The sequence below is a fragment of the Lethenteron reissneri genome, chromosome 35, assembly GCF_015708825.2.
Source record: "Lethenteron reissneri isolate LAM-NWPU_2019-01 chromosome 35, ASM1570882v1, whole genome shotgun sequence".
NCBI classification, from domain to species: domain Eukaryota; kingdom Metazoa; phylum Chordata; class Hyperoartia; order Petromyzontiformes; family Petromyzontidae; genus Lethenteron; species Lethenteron reissneri.
In genome coordinates this window covers 2,375,335-2,397,368 of record NC_083813.1, presented here as the reverse complement: position 1 = coordinate 2,397,368, position 22,034 = coordinate 2,375,335, and the positions used below count along the sequence as shown (strand labels likewise).

At 42.8% G+C, this 22,034-nt stretch overlaps 1 protein-coding gene across 5 annotated transcripts in view; it reads right to left on the bottom strand.

Moving 5' to 3' along the window:
• The window catches only part of ADCY2 (adenylate cyclase 2), a 297,759-nt gene extending 278,032 nt beyond the window's left edge, over positions 1 to 19,727 (bottom strand). For 2 of the 5 annotated variants that reach the window (XM_061565555.1, XM_061565551.1), the window contains exon 1: positions 19,133 to 19,448. The gene's annotated coding sequence lies outside the window, so the exon portion shown is untranslated. Of the gene's footprint in view, positions 1 to 17,897; positions 18,295 to 19,132; positions 19,449 to 19,629 lie in introns of those variants that run through there. The other 3 variants (XM_061565552.1, XM_061565553.1, XM_061565554.1) reach the window with 3 other exon arrangements.
• Between the last annotated feature and the right edge of the window lie 2,307 nt (positions 19,728 to 22,034).

Genomic DNA, 22,034 nt, shown 5'->3' with positions numbered 1-22,034 from the left:
TAACGACGCATTTATATTTACGCGACCTAACCCAAAAACCTCTATTGTGTGAATATATACTGAAGTTAAATATATAGCATTACAGAAAGAAAAAAAACAATGCCCTGCAAACTCCACATATATATGCTATATATATGAGATGTATCTTCGGTTTATTTGTTGTTACTTGTGTTCACCACAATGATGCTGATGATTATTTTGTGTTAGGTATTTTACAATTGTGCATCGAAACAGAACCCATATCCTAAAGAGAGAGGGCCCTTGCCTATAATCGCAGTTCGCCAATATGTTTTCAAGCAAGCCAAAACTGTCTTCTTGGTTCTTTCGGTAAAGTAACGTAGAAGAGAAATAATAAAATAATAAAAATAAAACATAATAAAATACAATTATCACGACGTTTCGGCCACAACGCAAGCAGCCGTCCTCAGGTGAAGAACAGAGCTGTCGGAAAAACAGCGTCCCAATGAATGAAGGGTTCAGGGCTGTCGGAAAGACAGCGTCCCAATGAATGAAGGGTTCATTGGGACGCTGTCTTTCCAACAGCCCTGTTCTTCACCTGAGGACGGCTGCTTGCGTTGTGGCCGAAGCGTCGTGAGAATTTAATGTTATTATGTTTTATTATTATTTTATTATTTACCTTCTACGTGACTTTACCGACAGAACCAAGAAGATGAATCCCTGCAGTCACGACAGCTTTAAATCGAAAGCAAAATCTGCTGATAGAATAACGTATGTCGATACTGGTCCAGAGTTTGCTTGCATCGAGCCAATGCTTATGAAATCATGCACTCCCAGAAGGCGTTGTGTTTGACTGGAGGTGTAAAACACTATTTTGTTTTACCTGAAGGGACATATATGAGGGAGATAAATTGTCTGCATATTTACATAGTATTGGATTGTTCCTTGCCTCACCATTTTGTTTTACACACATACAATGGATCTCTGCAGCAGCCTATAACAACCCGTTTTGCGCATGGTGGTAGCCCATCCAAATGTCACCCATGCTCAATTCTGGCTAGCTGCTGAGATTTGGCCATATTGAGCTATTGTTTTAGGTAGCAGACAGCAGTGCAGAAGAAATATCCATTGTTGTACAGTATGACTGGCAGTCCATGGGTTACGGAAGACCCGAATTACGAAAATGCTCCCATAAATCACGTATCGAAAAATGCAATACTGTGCGCGTAAAATGTTTGCATTAATTACTAAAGCGCAAATAGTGCAGCGCGGTGAGGTTGCGAATGAATACGGTGGAGCGAGGCGTAAGGCAGGGCCGCATATTCCCCCAAGGCGGTGGTGTCCTGTACAGCACTCCCGAGTGCGCTGTTACTTTGTTACCCTGAGTAGAATCTACAAGCCATGTCGTCTCTTTTCCTTTTGTATCATTACGTAATTGTTTGTTTTCTATGCTTCGTGGTATTCAGAAATATGTTCCATCAGTTTGATTATGGGTAGTGTTAGGGTAGATATTCGATAAAATGAAAGAATCATAGGCAGTGTAGCGATAGAAAACAGACGACAGTGCGATACGGTGCTGAGAGAAAAGGGTAATAGGGGAGGCACAGCTTTTTTCGGATATGGGATTTTATCGTTGATTTTGGGGGAAAACTGTTCAGTTGCCGACAAAGGGAAAATTTGGGTTACGGATATTTTTTGGGGACTGCCTGTACTCTCTATACAACAACCTTGCGTTGACCAGCTTAATGGTCAAAATAACTCCCATGACCCACTCAGTATGGAATACACTCATCCAGCAGGAGTTTCATGTTATGGCCTTTAATTTGTTTCTGGTCAATCGTAAAAGATGTTGAATGAAAGTAAACGTGTTTCACTGCCAAACATTGTTGTGCGAGTGCTCATCACTGGACCAGGTGCAGATATTCTACATTCCTATGTCAGAGGCCAGTCCCTCCACAGGACAGCAAAAAATCACTTGTATGTATGTTGAACTTCTTTCGCACCGTACGTAGCCAACTGTGCTAATCTGAGGTGCGGGGGAAGGAAAACAAACTAAACACAAAAGAAGTTCTAAAGACAACATTTTTCAATCTTGAATATTTAAAAGTGCATAGCTCCAGCGGTTTCCTAATATCGGAAGGAAGAGCGTTCCAGACGGCAGCAGAAGCGCATCTGAAAGCGCCACACGATGCGATGACCATCTTTGTTTGATGATTAGCCAAAATCTTCTGCGAGGATGACCGGAGTTCGCATCATAGTTTATGTTTCTTGACGAGATCAGCATGGTATTGTGGTTCATTTGTGGCAAGCACTTTTGCGTGCAATAAGTGTGACTTCACACAAAGTAAAACAAATTATATGCAACAACATTCTGATAATCTCCCCTTTTGTTGCAGCCCTGAGTCATTGGTATATATTCTATTTTCCACTTGGTAGAAGCCAGTTTCTCCATAGGATGATAACTGTTGGCCTCAAGCAGTTTAAACCACAGTGCCACCCAGCCAGAGATCTCACGTAGTGTGATTCTTAATCCACCCTTGTGGGTAACGGGCTTTTCAATTTTCAACACCGTGCTAAATACAACCCATGATTCATTCACCATCCGGACATGCACATTGGAATTACCACTCGGAAAGACGCACAAGTTACTTGGTGATATCTCGAAAAATGTTTAACTCAACTTTGTCCAGAACAGTGGCTTGAAGCCATGTCTCATGGAGCCAAGTTTAAGGCCACTGAGCTTCAAAGAAATGTGGCTTCATGCATTTCTTATTTTATTATTTTAATTTTATATTGTGGGTTTTTTATTTATTATTTTTTTAAGACATTTCTTTAAATATATATATATTTTTTAGTTTAAAGTCAAAATTTACTAAATCAACTGCAGCTCCAAAGAGCATTTGTACAACTCTTAAGGAATCAATGTTATTAGATCACTGTTATAACCTGGAGAATGTACGAGTAACTAATATAATGGTCATAATGATACAGTAATACACACTCTTTGTTTACTCAGGGAAGCCTCATTGAAACTCAAGACTTTTCTCAAAAACAAACTATAAAAAACACTTTTTTTTCCAGGTAAGGCCCACTGAGCTACAACGCTCTTCTTCTGAAGTGACCTGGCTATCACAAATGACAGCTCAATTAAGTGGCTTCTCGTGTGGAAATGTGTAGCAGCCAAATACTCTAAACGCATGTTTCTAAATGTGGAGGGAAAAACCGGATTACCCGGGGGAAAATCCACATGACCACGGGGAGAAGGACATGTCAACTCCAAATATACAGGCGTCAGGGTCGGGATCAAACCCACAACCTCCTTCATACCAGGCAGCGTAGTTAACATCTCACCACTGTGGCACCTACGGATCCTGGTCATGATGTTTGACCAATTCCTCTGCATGCAGTAGAAAACACCCAGAGAACACGACCCACACACATGAGTGGCACTAACTTTCGAAGTTGTGGCTTGGATTGCGATTGAATGAGAATGTCAAAATACCAGTGGCCAAGTCACGTCAATCCACGAGCAGGCTGAATGATCCCATGATCTCGTCCATCTTGGTCCCTCCTGGCCACATCCCACCCTGCTGCAAGCAGCACAGGAGGTGCAGCAACATGATACACCCAGCTATTGCTATTTTGGGGCTTGTTTTTAAATTTGTCAGCACGGGCAACTTGTGTATGTGTGCAGTGTGGGTGCGTGCACGCGTATGTGCGTTAAAATGTGTGTGTGTCACAGAGAGACGGTGCCACTGGTTTATAGCTTTTACTAACCGGCAATGATTGGTGTCAATGAGGATATTTTAAGGACGGTTTGGCAGACTGAAATGAGGTGTGGCTAGAACCACACGGAGCTGGCTGCCCGTCTTCTCGGTGCTGATTTTGTATCACCACATTAGCTTCCCTTTTAAGTTGTGTTTTACCTGGGGGAGGAAAAAGATAGGTTCGGATAACACACCACTGATTTTGTGCAGGGATAGAAATCAAATCCAGGTCACCAATATCATATCTCAGTGGAATATCCATTGCACCACTGTTCCTCACACACACACGCTTGGATAGTTATTTATAAGCCACTGCACACCACTATGGCCGTTGACCAAATTATGTTTGAAGCTGCCTGAATTAAGTTAATTACTGCCACAAATGTTGCCCTCATCCCTATTTCATAGCCATTCCTCTAACCTCAAATCTCCCAAACACAAAGGGCAACAGTGTCAACAGGGCTATGGAAAATAAAATGCTCAATGCCCTATTAGCATTTTGTTGGAGAGAAAGAGCATACGGATGGTAATAATTCCTTTTATTTACATAGGAAAGCCTCGCTGAGTTCCAAGACTGTTTACTTCAGAATGAGTCTGCATTGGCACGTTCAGCCAGTTCCATTCATGCTTGGCTTTGCGGATGAAATCAGAGCACTCAGAAAACCCATACATATGGGAAAACAACTTTCAAAGAACCAGACAGGTTCAAGAATCCATTCCTGTGTGCTCCCACGTTCTGGCACCGGAGAATGAAAATGTTGATTTGGAAATGCTTCCAGAACGATCACGCCTCCACATTAAGTAAAAGGTGTAAGGTAAAGTTGGAGCCCTGCAACTGGTTTCTCATGCCACTGCTAGCAGAAGCGTCTCTGCATGAAAAAGCTCTGGAGAGGCGGCTCTACAGAGCTCCACTCGAGGGTATTTGGCCTACTCTTCCATACTGGTCAGGCCTCGTGAGACTTGCCAATCAGCCAGCTTTAGTGTCGAGTCCAATCAAATCCGATATATCCGCGGCCTTATTTCTTCCTATTATCCACAGTTATCCGGGATTTAGCTGCGTCACAACACTCGCTAATTTTCTGCAGAAAATTACGTCTAATAACCGTGGGGTTCTGGGATTTAAAACAAATGGCCATAATCAAAGCAAGTGCACGGGAGGTACAGCACTTGCAATGATCGGCGAGACGACACAGGCACACACACAGACTTGCATACACACAGAGGCACGGTGGCACACGTGGCAACGCACAGAGAGACAGACACAGATACATGGAGACACACAACAGGTAGAGAGAAAGATGAAGACAGAGAGACACGGAGATGGAGAAACACCAATAAACGTCCCCTTTTCTGTCCGTGGGCTTATGCAGGACAGCTCGCTAGCCTCTGACAAGTGTAATACATGAGTTGAGAGACTCGTGTACGAGTTTAGAGACTCGTGTACTCTCACACCGACACATTTGCCTGTCTCTGTGTCTCTCCGTGTCTGCCTCAATGTCAGTGCGTGTTTTGGATAGGTGTGTGTGCGTGTGTGCACATGTCTCTGTATCTCTGTCTGTTGTTCACGTGCAAAGTGCAAACACATTGAGCTTCCATAAACTCCACTGCGCTTTAAGAGCTACCTATCACCCAGGATTTTGTCGTGGATTCCATGAGTCGCACGGGCAAATTAATTGTATGACCTGCGGGGTTCGCTGTGAATCACAACTCTGTAACAGCAACTCTGCTCGCTCCGTGCCCAAGCCCTCCGCAACTCTGCGAGCTTTGTGGCGTCTGCACTTTGCTCGGCGTGTGCCATGGACCTGCGAATCTGTGACCTGTGCAGCCCTGCTCGGCCTCCGTCTCAGACCAGTGAGCTTGCAACCCCGTGACTGTGCATTGGAGCCTGGGACTTTTATCACGAGCTATTAAGACTGTGTTGATCTTGGCATAACCTCACCAAGTACTTTCTATCGCGGCCAATGTTGATTTTGTCTATTTGAGTTGTGTTGCCTCCTTTGTCCTGTAACCCCCAGAAAACCTTGCACGTTCTTCCGTGTTGTTCATTGCAAACCCCAGTCGCTTGTTTACTATTTTCCTGGATCATTACCCTCGAATAGGTTTCTTTTGACAGGCATGCAATTTTAAACAAAATAAATTGAGGCTGTGTACAACTTGTACCGTGGTTTATAGACATTCGAAAAGTGACACCTCAGGTGAGGTTGCAAATAAATAAATAAATAGTCGGCAACTCGACTCTGTCGCGTGTTTGTCAGTGAATATTTGGTGTGTGCTCATGGATCGCCCATGGAGGAAGTTGGGTTTGTGCCTTTCGGAGCTTCTACAATGTCGCCTCTTAGAGGTGACAGCCCCCAGACCTCAAACCCTACCCTCTCACACACACACTCTGATGGATATTTAAAATAAAATTTTGGTTTTTAATTCAAAGCTCGGATGGCAGTTGACTCAACTCATCACTGCATAAGGTTGCTATAAATAGTATCCACTTTATCGGAAGTCAGTGATTGTCCTATGCAGCGGCTGGTTCCCACCATACAAACGCGGAATTTTCACCACTGGATTGAAGCCCCCAACAAAGATAACTGCTATCCTATGCTCGTTTGAGCAGTGAGACAATTGTGACTTCAGGCGACGTTTGTCTGAAATAGAAACCCACTGGCCGAAAAACAGCTTTTGGGTTCATAAGTAAAAATGTATTCAGAGTCCAAAACCCCCAATTTAAAAAAAACCATCATTGTGCTGTGCTTTGGGCCATGGTGTAAAATTTGTCTTGTCCGATCCAGCTGGGTAACCCCGGAGGCTAAAACCTTTGTCAGAGTAATGAGCCAGCACCGCTGGAGAACCTGGATGCATGTTTCGTGTGCCAACTTAAGGTCAAACCAGGTCTCGCGTAGAGTTTGATGGCCTCGGCTCAGTCACTGTTGATTGCACAAGAAAATCCCCATCTTTAAGAATACGGTGCCGTATTTTGAATTATTTTGGTCCTGCACACTTGATCAAATAGAAAAGGGATGAACCTGAAAACACAAAAAGCAATTGTTTTGGGTGATGAAAGAAAGACAACCATTGTTGCACATTTGAAATAAAGCACTACAATTGCTTTTCATATTTTTTATGCCAGTTATGTACCATATATTTATTTAACTTTATATTTAAATAACTGCAAAATATGTATAATTATGGATTATTTGTTTGCTGAATAAACTTCATAATATATGCAAAGCCTAATAACAATCACCTGAAATGCACTCCATCTCTTTAGACCTTGGAAACTAAGTAGTTATGAGCCCGAAGAGTGCTTGGGATGAGTGACCACTCTGCATCAGGAGGTTGTAGGCTGCTATTGTGCTAAGTGGCCAGCAGACAGCAGTGCAGCAAAATACAATTTCTTTACAGGACTGTATATTGTGATTGTAAAAATTACAAACACTAATGAGCCACATGGGGAAGGTACTAATAGTTGTACTATTACATCGATTAAAAGCGCAGACTGAGGATTATTTGGGTGAACAGGCAGGGTTTCGGAAAGATAGGAACACAGTTCAACAATTGGTTGTGTCAAGGCTTATAGTAGAGAAAGCAAAAATAATAGTCGCGTTTACAATTGTTTCATAGCTTTCGAGAAATAATTCGCTTCGACTAAGCAAGATATAACATTGCCAACATTAAGATCATACGGAGTAGGAAAAAAATAGATTCTGCAGGAAATAGGTGAAAGGTCAAAGTCAGCAGTAACGTTTGGACAGGATATAGGTGAATGGTTCCCAACAAGAATAGGTATGACACAGGGATATCCACTATCACCAAACATCTTTGTCACATACTTAAAAAGAGTCATGGATGCCATTCAGGACTACAGCACAGGAATATCTGTGCAATGAGAAATACTAAATGAGTTGGGATTAGTGGACGACATAGATCTGATGGAAGAAAGCTGCGTAGTACTGCAGGGAAAATTGTTCATATGATGAATGAGCCAGGAAAGGTTGCAGGACTGAGGATTAGCATGGGAAGGACAAAGAAGGGTGGATATTGAAAAATATGCAATAATAGAAAGCAACAATATTGTGAATATAAAGAAATGTATGCTTGGTGCGTCTACTGACATAGGACAACGACTGCACAGAAGTTATAAAAGCGAGGATCGCACAGGCAAAATGAGTAATGGCAGAATTCAATGGCATCTGGAGAAGCAAGCAAATCAGCAACAAAACCAAACTGAACATCTTAAGAACATGCGTGTTCAGGACAGCTGTGTATGCCTTTGAGACTTGGACATTGGAAAAAAACTGACAGAGATAAGATTGTGGCATTGGAAATGTATTGCTACAGAAGGATACTGCATCTAAACTGGATCCAAAGAGTGACCAACCTGGTGATGCAGGCAGTGATGAGAAGGAAACTGGCATGATTTGGACAGATATGTAGGATGGACAACAGGAGAATTAAAAGTGTGTTGTTTGGAAAAATGGAAGAAACCGGAAAGAGCGGAAGACCTAACAGAGAATGGCTTGACGATGACATCACAAGAGATCGATGCCAGAAAGATGTGGCACTACTTGGGCATATTAGCACAAGACATAGGAAAGTGGGGAAAAAAGATTACGAAATGTGCAGTGGACACCTACGGGGCTATCTGCCCATGGATCATGATGATGATGATATTGTGCCCTTGAAATAAATGACTAATTCAGGGAAGGGGTGCCTCAGTGTATCCATTTTCTTAACCAAACCCCGTTCTTTCCTTGAAAACAAAATGTTTCCCATTTATATCTTGCAATTTAATGTTTTAAAAAGCAACGTGAAAGAGGGGTTAAAGAATACCACTGAAACGACGGAAAGTAACAATCCAATTCGATGACACAGTTACAGGAGTTATTGCAGGGCAGGTTACTCGGCTGAGGCTGCTTGGCTGTGACGTTTGTGCGGAGCGTGGAGTCGAAGAATTGATACGCACGCTCGTACACGTAGAGTTGGAGAGAAGTTATCACATTTTTTTTTGTTTAAAAATCTGGGTGGATATACCTTGCCCCACATATATATATCCTCCAGCTAGGTTACTCCAAGGACACGCTGTAATATGCGACAATCCATAATAGAGGTTATTTACACGATCTAACCCAAAAAAACAGTTATGGATGATATTGGTCGCGAAAGCCTACGCGTTAAACCAATACGCCACAATGTCTGTTCCTTGCCTTCACCAGCCCGAACTGGTCAAATACACCCCCCCCCCCCATGACCCAGATGGCATGGGAAGGCCCTCATGACCCAGCAGTGGTTTGACAAGAAGGCTCTACATGTACGTACACCTCGGTTGGCTATGTACGATGCGAAATTCAACATATGTACATACAGTATATCTAAAAATGTTAGTTTTTATTTTATTTTCTAAAAGGTCTGGCACATTTGCAATGCTGTAATAAATACTGTGCATATTTGCAAGTGTTTTTTTCCACATTTCTCACCTCATACATTCCTTGCACATGTGCTCTTGCATTTTTCAGGTCTCGTTCATAATATATGCAGGACATAAAAAAAAATCTCTTCACAGACCTCATCTAGTTTGAATAAAGGTACAAATATAGTATGCTTTGCAGTAGTTTCTGTCAAAAAAAGAAAAGTTAAGATAAACATATACGGTACTTTAATGTTTTATTTCTGGAACATTGTTCTATGTTTCACGTGGAAAATTATTATAACCACCTTAATGCGGTAAAGTTATACTCCATGATGCTCAGCACAAACGGAATAAACTTTCCAAGTATTATTATACCGGCAATTAGTCTACTCTGCCTTAATTCTGAACTCGTGTCCCATGGTCCTGTCTGCAGTTCTTCACCAATGTTGCCCTGGCTTGCCAATACTGTGACCAAATTTACTACCTGCAGTAAACGTTTGTTTAAAAAATGCACGGTGTCGCTTGCAAACAAGACGTTTGGCGCGAGACTAACCCAAGCTAAAGTTACAACATGAATGAATATTGCTTTTGATAGGGCCCAAACCATCCACCCACAGTGTTAATACCTCAGCTGTGACATTATTTGTTTTACATTAAAGCCACTGGAAGCTAAATTTTGATTTAAAGCTTTCGTGACTGCAGGGATTCATCTTCTTGGTTCTTTCGGTAAAGTCACGTAGAAGGGATGTAATAAAATAATAAAAATAAAACATAATACAATTAATTTTAAAATAATACATAATAAAATTAATTTTATTATGTTTTATTTTTTTATTTTATTACATCCCTTCTACGTGACTTCACTGGAAGCTGGTCTGCAAATAATCATTTAATAAATTCCATGTACATACGTCATTAACATCTAGCTCATTTAACACACTTAATTAAACACTAATACATTTAATTAATACCAATTAGTTAAAGATTAAAACATTTTTTAAAATCAAGATGTCATCATTACACAAGCCATTTATGTCACATTTTTATAAACTCTAAAAATCATTACTGTACAGTTTAGTCTGATCACTAACCATGACCATGAAGCAGAGATGGACGACTGAGAAGATTGATTTTCTGACGACTTAAAGTATAGATTTTATTGGTAAAATAAATGTAACAAAAATGTAGATGGCCATCGTATATTGCGCGTGGTTTAAAGAGGGATCAAAGGGCACCGTTTACCGACTTCTATACAGCAGATAAGTATTCAGATGTATAATTGCTAGTGCACGAACATAAATTGTAATGACCTCTTCTGGATTACCTTGCCCTACGATAGTTCTGACTGTTGACAAACAAGCCCCTACCGCGTACAACTTAATTAGGGTGCGAACAGCGTTACTGTTGGAGTTTTGTGGTTTACATTTCAATACGTATTTGTTTTGGGTAGACTGGCTTATAAATTCCAGCGTAGTCAAGTCTGGGGTTGAGAGGTTTAATGATAATAATACTTGTATTTTATTACCCTACTAGTGCAAATACCGGCCATTGCACGACCCCCCCACCCCAGCGTCCTCACCCCCGGGTGCTCCCCTCGCGTGTGGAAACTCCCGGGGCCCCCTAGCCTCCCCAATGCCCCCACTCCCCCCAGACGCCCCCACTCTCACATCGGGCACCATATCCTAGCCTCCCCAATGCTCCCACTCCCCCCAGACGCCCCCACTCTCACCTCGGGCACCCTATCCTAGCCTCCCCAATTGCCCCTCGTCCCATCCCCACTCGGCACACTGGGCAGCACGTGGCGCCCAGCCAATTGCAACGCTGGAAACGGAGTAATTGTACTTATTTAAATGAATCCAAAAGGGTTGATGGACTTAGTTGACCCATGACTACATTTTCAAGCCTTCAAATATATATATTTATTATCATTTCCATAATATTATTCCAATTTCACTAATGCATTCATGTCATGAGACAACAGCATCCATCTGCAATGGTCGCAGAGCAACACTCCACCGTGTGTATCGCACAGCTCCCCACGGCTGCTGCACTATCCCCGGCAAGGTGGCGGATCCTCGCCACACTTTCCCACACCCTTGCTACGCAGATATGTTGTTGGCATAGCAGTCAAACTAACACGAGTTATTTATAGCTGGAATTTTCCTAAAATAAGTGAAAAATCCAAAATGTTATGTCATGGTTTATCCCCCACATCACGAGTGTGTACCAACTAGTACCACAGTGATCAAAAGTGTGTCTATGGTCCAAATAAAATAAAACTGACTAACATTAAATGTTTGTAGTGATTACATGGTCAAGCAATGTGGTGTAAAGAAATGTAGGGGTACTAGCCAGGCTTCCAATACTACTTGGCCTATTCTGCAGGCTAGTTCTACAAGCCGGTACCATCAAAAGGTTATGTTCAAGTGAGCATAGTTGCCGTGCTGGTCTCAAATAGCCTTGTGCCAATGTTGCAAATTCCACTTTCTCATGCTTGGAGTCAGACACTCCACAAGACGGTCAACTGTTGACTTTTCCAAAAAGCACAAAACCACTTTCAACTCCGACACTAAGCAATTCCATGAAGATAATGTTGAACAACGCGTGTTTTTGCTTCCCCCCAGGTGGAACGTTGGCTGACAGTGACATTCAGGAAGCCAACTGATGGGCAGTCTCACATCGTGGCTTTACACTCCAACATTCCACTAAAGTAGCGCTACCCAGATGGATTTCAGTCACATTGCCTGTGATGATATCATGGAAACTCTGTTGGTGTCTAACCACTGCGGCAGGAATTCAAAGACAAATATTAAACATGCACTAAACTTCAGCAGATTATGTATGTCTTCAAATATATGCCCTAGCCATAGTGATGGTGATGCATGATCATTCAACTACAGTAGGTATAAATGTTCCAATAATTTAAATTGATACCTAAGATGTTTTACTGAGAACTACGTGTGTATTTATTCAACCCAGCAATACGTCTCTTCTTTAATCGGTGTCATTGGTGGATCGAGAAACTTCCTTAGGGGTGAGCAGCGGGGAGCGAGGGGAAGGAGTCCACCGTGAAAGATCACGCTTTTAAAATAGAGCCCTACATGAATAATAAAGCAAATTAAAATATTTTGTCTAGTAAATCTGATTACAACTAAAATTTCCAGGGTCTTAAGGTCTTTATCGCCCCATTGGCCCCCTCCCTCATCCCCCACCCCCTTGGATCCACCACTAATTGTGCTATGTTGAGTGAGCGATTAACAATGTATGACTATTTTAAGGAAAAGGGCAATTTAAGTTTGGGAGCAGATCCGATCCAATGTTTTTTTTATGTTATCAGATGAGATGAATGGGAGTGATTGTACATAGGATCGTAGGATCGTAAAGAATTTAACCAGGATCAGATCGCATCCTGATTGACTTATCCTTTTGCATTCCACCATCGGGACTCATATTATTTAATGTTCAACAAATGTTTAGAAAAGTAATTCTATTTCCGCGTGCGTGTAAATGTCATGAATAAAGTCGTTTTCTTGGATACGGACTTCGCGTAAGTGAACTAAAAATGTCAGCTGATTGGTGCTACCACTGGCAGCTGTGAGTGTGTGCCCGCGAGACCGTAAGGGCTTCTTTACGCTTGAGACTCGTCTGGAAATATGTTTTAAACATATTGTGTAACAGTTATCTTGTCTTATACCAATGAACGATTCTACATGAATGCGTTAAATCTATACTGTACGTATTTTATATGATTAAAACGTGTCTCCAATCGTATACGAAAACAAGAAAGCAGTCGTCAATCAGGCTTTCTGAAAACGTATCAACATACAAAACGGGACAAACCTAAAAACCCAGGGGGAAGGGTACATTCAGACGATACGCCACACCATTCTATCAGAAATGAACACGAGCTTTTCCCCCGAACAACCCAAGTGCTCATCACGTTTTAAACGCGTAGGCTATCGCGACCAAAATTATTCACGATAATGTTTTAGTTTTTTGGATCAGATCGCTGAAATGTAAAATCGGCTGTGGTTGGATGGAGGTGGGTGGACAGCTCATTTAAATTTACGCGATTGAATTCCCAAAAAAGACTTTACCTAAACATAAAGTCACGTAGGTAAAAAAAAATTTTGAAATAAAAAATACATGATTTATTATTTTATTTATATTATTTCTATTATTTTTATTATTTGTTTTTACCTACGTGACTTTACCGAAAAAACCTAAGAGTATGAATCCTTGCAGTCACGAAAGCTTCAAGTCTAGAATTTACCTAAACACTTTTCTGGGTCGGATATTCCTTTGAATTGTTTGTGTCATACAGCTGTTGCATGAAATAATCAACGCCCGTAGCGTGCTGCAGCAAGTCACCGTGTGCCACTGCAATATTAAAAAATACCACATTTTCTCTATGTAGCCGAACATGAAAATACAATATTTCCTCAGCTCAAACACAACTATGGGATGATATTTTTTTGTAGATATTCTATGAGAAACAAAAGAAAGACACTTTCAGTTTACTTGGTTGGAGACAACACAAACTTGTAAAACTTGAATTATGCTCAATTAATACAGCACTCTAGATGTAAATATACATTTTCACCGACTGCTATCAGATTGACCCCAGTCTCTCCAATCACTCAATGGCTATAATGATATAGCAAACATCGGTGCATGATAGGGGAATTTACACTACTTGATGTGTATGACCTCTGCAAACTACAGAAGTATCCAGAGCCATTTCCCCAAGTTGTAAAGCCTTAAGCTCGTGTCGCTCCAACCAACCTGTTGGGAAGCACAGACGCATGCTTGCGAAAAGACGTCGGCGCTCATCACAACTCCCTTCAGAGTACAACGTCTTTTTAAATCCTTTATATTAAGTTCGCTTGCTTGCGTGCTTGCTTGCTTGTTTAGGACCGTGCAAATCTTTCGGTCGTTTTTTAACCCACTTCCCGTGATCCAATCGAGCTGACATTTTCCACACAGACTCGTTGTGCCAGACAATTAATGTTCGTGAAAATTTTTTTCCAAAATTTTACACTGTTTATGGAAAACAAATTAAATATTTAATTATCAATTGCTTAATACTGGCAGACAATCATCAGACCCATAGGTGGCAGCCATCTCAAGCCAGAGGACGAGAGGACTCTAGCCGCCACGCATATAAAGGATTTATAGTGAAAAACTTTGTTTTTACGGGTTATACTTATTTGTCTTCTCATTCTGCAGCTTTGGCCCTCGACGCACGTTTGCTGGGCAGTGATCACAGTAATGTGCTCGCCCATCGATATCGAGGATTCACTGGTCAACACACTTTCTCTGGCATAAGGTATTCCAATGGATTCAAGGTAATTTTGGGGTGCTGATTCCAAATTTGGCATCAGTTTTCGTCGATCACATCAGGTTTTTGAGATATCAAATGTTGCATTTTCAATAAAAACTGCGTAAGAAAAATATTAAAAAAATGTGGATATCTACATAAAATTATATTAGAAACACACTATCCTAAAAATATAGCACCATATTTTAACACTAAAGCAGTCACTGACTCGCAACAACTTGCAATCATAAGTGACAGAGTTAATTTCGGGTAAAATCAATGAAAATGGGGTATGCCGATAGCATAAAATGAGATGTGATAGGGCAAATCTGAGATAAGATTTGGAATCAGCACCCTGAAATTCGTCTAAAACAGCTTCAAAAGTCCAGGCCAGAATTTTTTTTTGTTGACCAGTGTTACAGTGGTGGATTGTGAGTGCGTCTAGCAGACGCACATTTCTGGGGTTCCGTATAAAAACACGATACTCAGTTCTCCCACAGAGCCAGAGCCCCCCCCCCCTTCTCCGTCATTTCCCGATGTTTTTCTGCCGCCCCAGGTACTCATTTCAGGCTGAGTAATGTCATAAAACAAAGATTCCCCATATAGCCTCCACAGGCTGTTGGGTGCAATTTGCTTTTAGCGAACATCTATGAAGGCCGTCACGGCGCAAAGAGGATAGTGTAGCTATCACCACGCACGGTAACCTCTTTGTTTCCCCAGTGACACGTGACCTGTTCAGCTATTCGCCACTGACGTTAGTTGAGGCCAGGAATGAAACCCAGGTATGTAGCCGGTTTGTAGCGCAATGCCACTAACCACCGCAACACCACCCCAAGCAAAAGCTTATGCTTTATACCGTTCGACAAGAATCCTACAAACTGCTGAGGTTCCTTTAGAGTCAATCAATCAGAATAAATTAGACATTTCCGTAACAATTATTAGGAATGATATTTGCAAAATCATTATCGTCACTTTGAGTAATTTCAACTCTGTTCGAATGGCCCTATTATTACTTACTAACATTGCGTATTATCTCCAAAAATAGAATTATAATTATCATTTACTGTATATAATTTGTTATGATGGTATTATCATTCACATTCGTACTCATCTGCATGAGTGGTATTTATTTTCATTAACGTTATTATCGTTCAAAGACAGGTGCAATTTAAACCTACCTTCAAATCCAATTTGGATTATTTATTCATAGTATTAGTCAACAGCAATTACAATCCACACCCATTATCAATCGACTGTTGGATTAATTCCTCCCTACGATATTCAGCGACTATTCCATCTCAAGGCATTATCTGGGCAAATATTTTGATAAATACAGTATATAAAATTTTATTAAATTCACTTAATCCATATGTTTATTCACGTTAATCCACATTTTTGTTACTTACAAAATGTACAGTACAGTATGCATTTCCCCTATGCATAGGACTGTAACTTCCATGAATATCTTCGAATATATTTTCACGAATGTTCACCTCCTACCACATAATTCACTCCCAATTCTATATTATTCACTTCTAACAATTCCATAAATGCATATCCTTCTAGTATTGTTTTAGCTTCCATTAAATACCACACGGTTCGCACCTCCAATTAGCACGGTTGGCTACGTACGGAGCGAAAGAAGTTCAACATACATACGTACACCTCGTTCAAGTCTCGGATAGCAATGCCTGTAGGCTTTATTGATCAACTCCCACCCCCCACTCCGTGCTGAAAACAGACAGCTGTACACCTCAGACCAGTCACGTTTCATTTGACGACATCGCCCATTGAGTATTGATCATGATCATCGTGCCAAGCAATTTCAGGGTCGTCTCAACAGCCACAGGCCACGACTGCCCCTGTGCTATAACTGTGATGGGTGAGGTGCACAGCTGGTCGTAGCTGCAATTCAACAATAATAATAAAATTACTGCTCTTCCAATGTTGTTATTGGAATCCACATCAAGAGTGTTTCTTGTATAGTAGTGCTCGGATTTACGTCTCTCCCTATTACGTCGTTTCGCAAATACGTCGTCACTTTAATAATACATTGACCTGATTTGCGTCGCCTCAACGCCACGCTTACATCGCTGACAGCATCATCATCCGTCTTCTCTCGGTATGCGTCGCCTTTGCCTCCGCCTATTACTCTTTAAACCGCTTTGATTTACGTCGTTTCGATATTCGTCTTCGCACCTTTGAGGAACACATCCCCGACGTAAACCGGCGTATTACTGTACAACTGGAGACTTGCGTTTGCATGGGGAATTTTTTTATCTCCAATATCTAATAGGACAGGCAGTCGGAAATTAGATTTACGCACGTGTGCATGCGCTTGCTCAGATATGCCCTGGCATGCTCGGCAGGTAGCTATGCACGTTATTTTCTCCGTAGACTCAAAGAACAGGCGACATTCTTGCAGGAGACGTGTTCATGGACTGAAGTGGAGACGTGCCAGTTTCACTGTCATTCTTCATTTAATGCCGCGCATCCGTGAGCACAGGCTGGAGAGCGCGACAATTTTACATCAGTAATAAATTTAGTTTCCAAGAATTACATCCCCAATCGCAGCCCAGACCCAGCACCCGTTGGCCATCACGTCACAGACATTATTTATGACATCAAGCAACATCTTTGGATGTCGAGTTTTTTAAGAGAAAAAAATGTTGAGGTCACTGCTAATGCCGGAGTTAATAATTGAGAGGAATGACTCATTTGTCGGCGCAACTCTTCCACTCTTGAATATAAAGTGACATGAGATGTGCTGCTCTTAAATATAAAGTGACAGAGTTTGTTTGCGAGTCAATAGTTCAAGCGGATTACCGTCCGCGTGTGACTCGTACGAATGTTACATCGTCTGACAGTCTCAAACCTCAAATCAGTTGATGTTTGCGTGGCTTTTTGAAATCGCAGTGTAACACGTAAAAATTAACAGGTATACATGTTTTACTACTGTCTACAGTTGATTACAATTCATACCAAACTTCCCAGTAGCACTGTAATAGTATACAATGTCCCTCATTATGACAGGTCTGTTATTACAAGCAGTACACTAACGAGAGACATTAATGAAGTCACAGACAGACATCGTGATAAGTTATAGATTTAAACATTTCACAATAACAACCAGAACTGAGAGGTAATGGATAAGCAGTACGTAAAAACGTTTCCCTATTAACATCAAATAATACGTCAGATTTCCCATCCATTATCTGCGTGAGTTATGCTAAACAACAGGCTCGGTACAGTTCCTTGCTCTTAGAATTAATCTGCGAGTCACAATCGATTGTGCCCCAAAGTTGAATGCTTACTGCGAGTTTATTAATAGGCAACAGCATGCAAACCCAAGTTTTAACCGAATACGATATCACACGGGTATACACGCGTATGAGACATTATGCATCACAACAGCGGTTAAGTTATGACTAACTGTCACGTGTTGCATTACCTGTATAGGTATAGCTAATGTCCATCCAAGAGTTGCATTTGCGTGTCACCGTTATTATTGCCTTGCCTCAAACGCACAGAACAGCAGTGGTCAGCGCGCCTATTGCCAAGTCACAAGAACGACTGGCGCAGTCTCGCGGGGTTATTCATGGTGTCAGGATGTTAATTCCCTCGCCTGGTATACAGGAGATCGTGGGTTCGATCCCGACTCTTGACGCCTGCTCTATATTTGAAGTTGGCGTGTCTCTCCCCACGTGGTCGCGTGGATTTTTCTCCGCGTCCTCCGGTTTTTCCCCTCCACATTTAGAATCAACATCACGCGTTTAGAGTATTCGGCTGCGATACATCTGTGCACGATAAGCCACTTCGTTGAGCTTTCATTTGTGGCCAGGTCGCTTCTGAAAAAAAGAGCGACATAGCTCAGTAGGCCTTAGGTGGTAAAATAAAAACGAGTTTCGTTTAAAATCAGCGCTCTCTGCCACGCACGTTCCTTTGATATGCCACGGATTATAGAGACACGTGTGCTCTTGCCAACTTTTCGCCGTTGCTGCAACACAGCATAGCCATGCCTCCGTCTTGTGTAAAGTCATCATTGCGAGAGCAGCGGTCGAGTTCTTTTGTGTGTGTTTTATTAGAAGGTCGCAGTTTTGGGGTTTTGTATCTTTATAATGTTGTTTCAACATCATCCATTTATAAGCGGGTGCTAAACTTAAAATGAATGCGTATTAGAATGTAAAAAAAAATACAATGCAGCCGCTCGTGAAAATCAGGCTGGCAAGCGTCGTTTATAAGCGGTGCAAATTAAAGCGCATTCGCGTTAAACGCTCACTCTCGCGTCCCCATTGCACGCATCTGCCCGAAATCTGACATTTATAGCCCACGTCACGCCAGCGAGGCCTCACGACACACACGTGGTGCGTGATGCACACCACACACACCGCACACATCATTGCCCTCCGCCACAACTGCTAACGTTAACAGCTTCCCTGCGTTAAGTTTTTCGTTTTAATGAAAATCCGCCATACGGAGCCACGCACCGTTGACCTTTTTTACAATGAGTAATAGCGGTTAAATATTTGCTAGGCAATGCAGACATAATCGTAACAGTATTTGACTTCAAAACTGGTTGTTTGGTACAGGTGTGTACAAACTGCGCGTAACAGCAAATTTTAGAGCAATCTTGGGCGTCAATATTCACGTCCCTGTAAAACAACGGAATGAGAACACGTAACCCACCTTGATTCACGGGGAAAGTCAGCCGAGATGTTCGTGAGCTCCTAAACTCAACGTAAATTGCCCTCCTCCTCCTCTTGCTTGCGCAGAGCCAGTCCACACAATCACCCACGCTATAGTGCTGCTGCTGCTGATGCCTACTCCCGTGTGTGAGCCGGACTCCTGGCTGCGGTCTGGGTCTCTCCGTTGTCTGCACCGGCGCTTGAGAACCCTACAGTTGAAGTGGCCCGCGCGCAGCCAAACGGGGATGGGCGGGTGGGTGAGCGAGCGAGTGTGTGTGTGTGTGTGCGCGAATGGGATGGAGGGTAAAAGTGTCACAGCACTGGCTCTGTACACCCTCTCGTGTTCTTCGCAGGGCGAGGTGCCTTTTATACGAGCCGGGGAGTTAGCTCGCTCGGCCCGCCTCTCTCTGTGTTGCGCGATGAGAACGCGCGCGCGCGCGCCCCTGCGTTTGTGCACGAAACACCGCCAACGAGGAGCAGTTGACAAACGAGACTTACCTCGACGTGCCTTGTCTCAGTGGCGAGTGCGACGGGACTGGAGAGCCCACTCAACCCGTGCGTTGATGTGCGGTGTGGGGTGTGGGGGTGCTGGGTTGGTGGGATGGGTTGGAGTCGCGTGGTGGGGGCGGAGGGGGTATGGGACAGGGATATGGGCAGGGTTTGGTAATGGATGTGTTGTGTGTGTGTGCGCGCGCTTCATTGTGTGCGTGCGTGTGTTTACGGAGAGCGGTGGTGCAGTGGTACGCGCACTGCGTTACGGAGCCAAAGCGACAAAGGTTCCATTCTCATCCACGAATGTCAGTGGAAAGTGGTAACAGAACCCGTGCCGCGCCTCCCCTAGATCGACTCGACTGTAAATAAGGGCGTTATAGCATGGTGTGTTACAGCATGAGCGTTTGGGAGACAAAGGCGGCCGGGCTTGGCGATGGATGACCACATCAGCTCATTGAGTGCTTAGCTCGTCTTGATCGGCACTGGTTTAAAGCACTTTCTCTGCAGTCGCTAAGGCTAAACAGGGGATGCGTTTTTTTCCGTGGGAGCCGGGAGCATTGCATGGAATTGGACTTGAGTAACGCAGCAGCGGGTCTTGAGCTGGGAGAATTTAACTTGGAGGACACACGGGAGTGTGTATCTCTGTACGACTACTTAGACCAATTTCTCGATGTACAAATCAGCTGCTTGATGTAGTCGTAATATAGTGCTGCTGTATACATATACAGCGCTACATTGGCAGTACTGTAGTACTATATTGCAATTATTCCCAAACATTGTTAATTAATCCACTCCTGGGGGTTGTGTGACCATACTTCGCCATGTCGGTTAGTGCAAACAGCTGTACCACCACTCATCCGTCCCCTCGGACTTACACTAAGGGGTGCGTAATGTATATGAAATACAGTGGTGCATCATACATAATGTAGAGAACATCCATAGTAAGGCGGTCACAGACAGCAGTGCTGTATGGACTCGAATACCGCCATCGGATACAAAGCAGATGGGTTCAAAAAGTTAGCTGCGTAGACGCGGCAATAATGCACGACCGTTCTGTCAGGGAAGAATCCTGCACGTATGTTTTGTTGCAGTATAGGGCTCAAACCTGCTTTACAGGAACAAGTAGGTTAATCATATACCACCAGAATTGCGTCTAATGAAAATAATAGCAATATGGCTAATATCAAGGGAGCATCATGCCCAATACCACGAATGCCATCTCACCTTGGCAAGCCCCATCCCACATCTGGCTTTAGGTCTTCCCCGTAGCCTCTGTGTGCCACGCCAATGCTGATCTGCGTAACCTACCCTCCTACAATCCTGAACACACATCAAGATGGTAGGAGGGTGCTGATTTATACGTACACCACTTTCTTCTGATGTTCAATTCTGAAACCTCTAAGTTAACTCACTCTATCCTGCCATCACGTGTTCGAAACTTATTTTCTCCTCGTTTTGTTACATTTCAATATCAACGTCTTGAGGTGCGATAGACGTTAGGCGCTATATAAATTCAAATTGTATTGTATCTCTGACCCATGCAGTAAAACAGGCATTGCCCCCTGCCTCGAACATTGCGTTTTAACAATAACATTGACCTCTGCACCCTTCCAGAGTCGGTTATGTATTCCAGCAAAATCCCACGCTGCTAACGCACTGCTACTGTACGTGGTTTGACCTCCTCGTCAGAACTGACTGCACCAGGCACAGTGTTTACCTCCACACACACGTTCTCTAAACCGTCCCTTCTCTAAGCCTGCTGACGTCTGCGATGGGTTGAAAAAAACCACCAATCTCTAACACTCTTATCAATTTCACTTCAGGAATATACCTCAGTTCACATCAGTACAGTTAGATACAGTCCACGGTTTTGTGGCGAGAGCCAGTCTATCCACAGACTGCTGATGACAACTTCCCAGAAGGTAATGCTATTCATATGTATCAGCGCTTGAGGGATGATGGACTGAGTCAGTCCCCAGACAGGATTTGAACTCACAACCTTGCAATGTATAGCGTGATTGCTTCAAATATACCAGCAGAGTGTACAAAGTGCACGAGTCCTTGGTAGCCTGTGGATAGCCTATAATATACAGAGTTATAATCGTCAAGTACTGTATTGTACTGTCTATGGGTTGTGCAGAACAAAGTACACATGGCATTGCCTGAGCTGGGCTGCCATACAATGCAATGCCGTTTTAATTTCGACCGATGAGAGCGTATTAAAGAGTTAGTGAAGTATTTCAGAGTGCTCCATAGAGAGTTTGAAGATGCACTCCCCGTTATCTGATTCAATCGTCACAATTCAGGGCCGATTATCCATCTCAAGAAGCGATTGGGTTCAACTCCGTTCGTGAACGTCTTCGCCTCCAGTGGCCGGAGACGCCATGGAACCACGTTGCACACAACTGGGT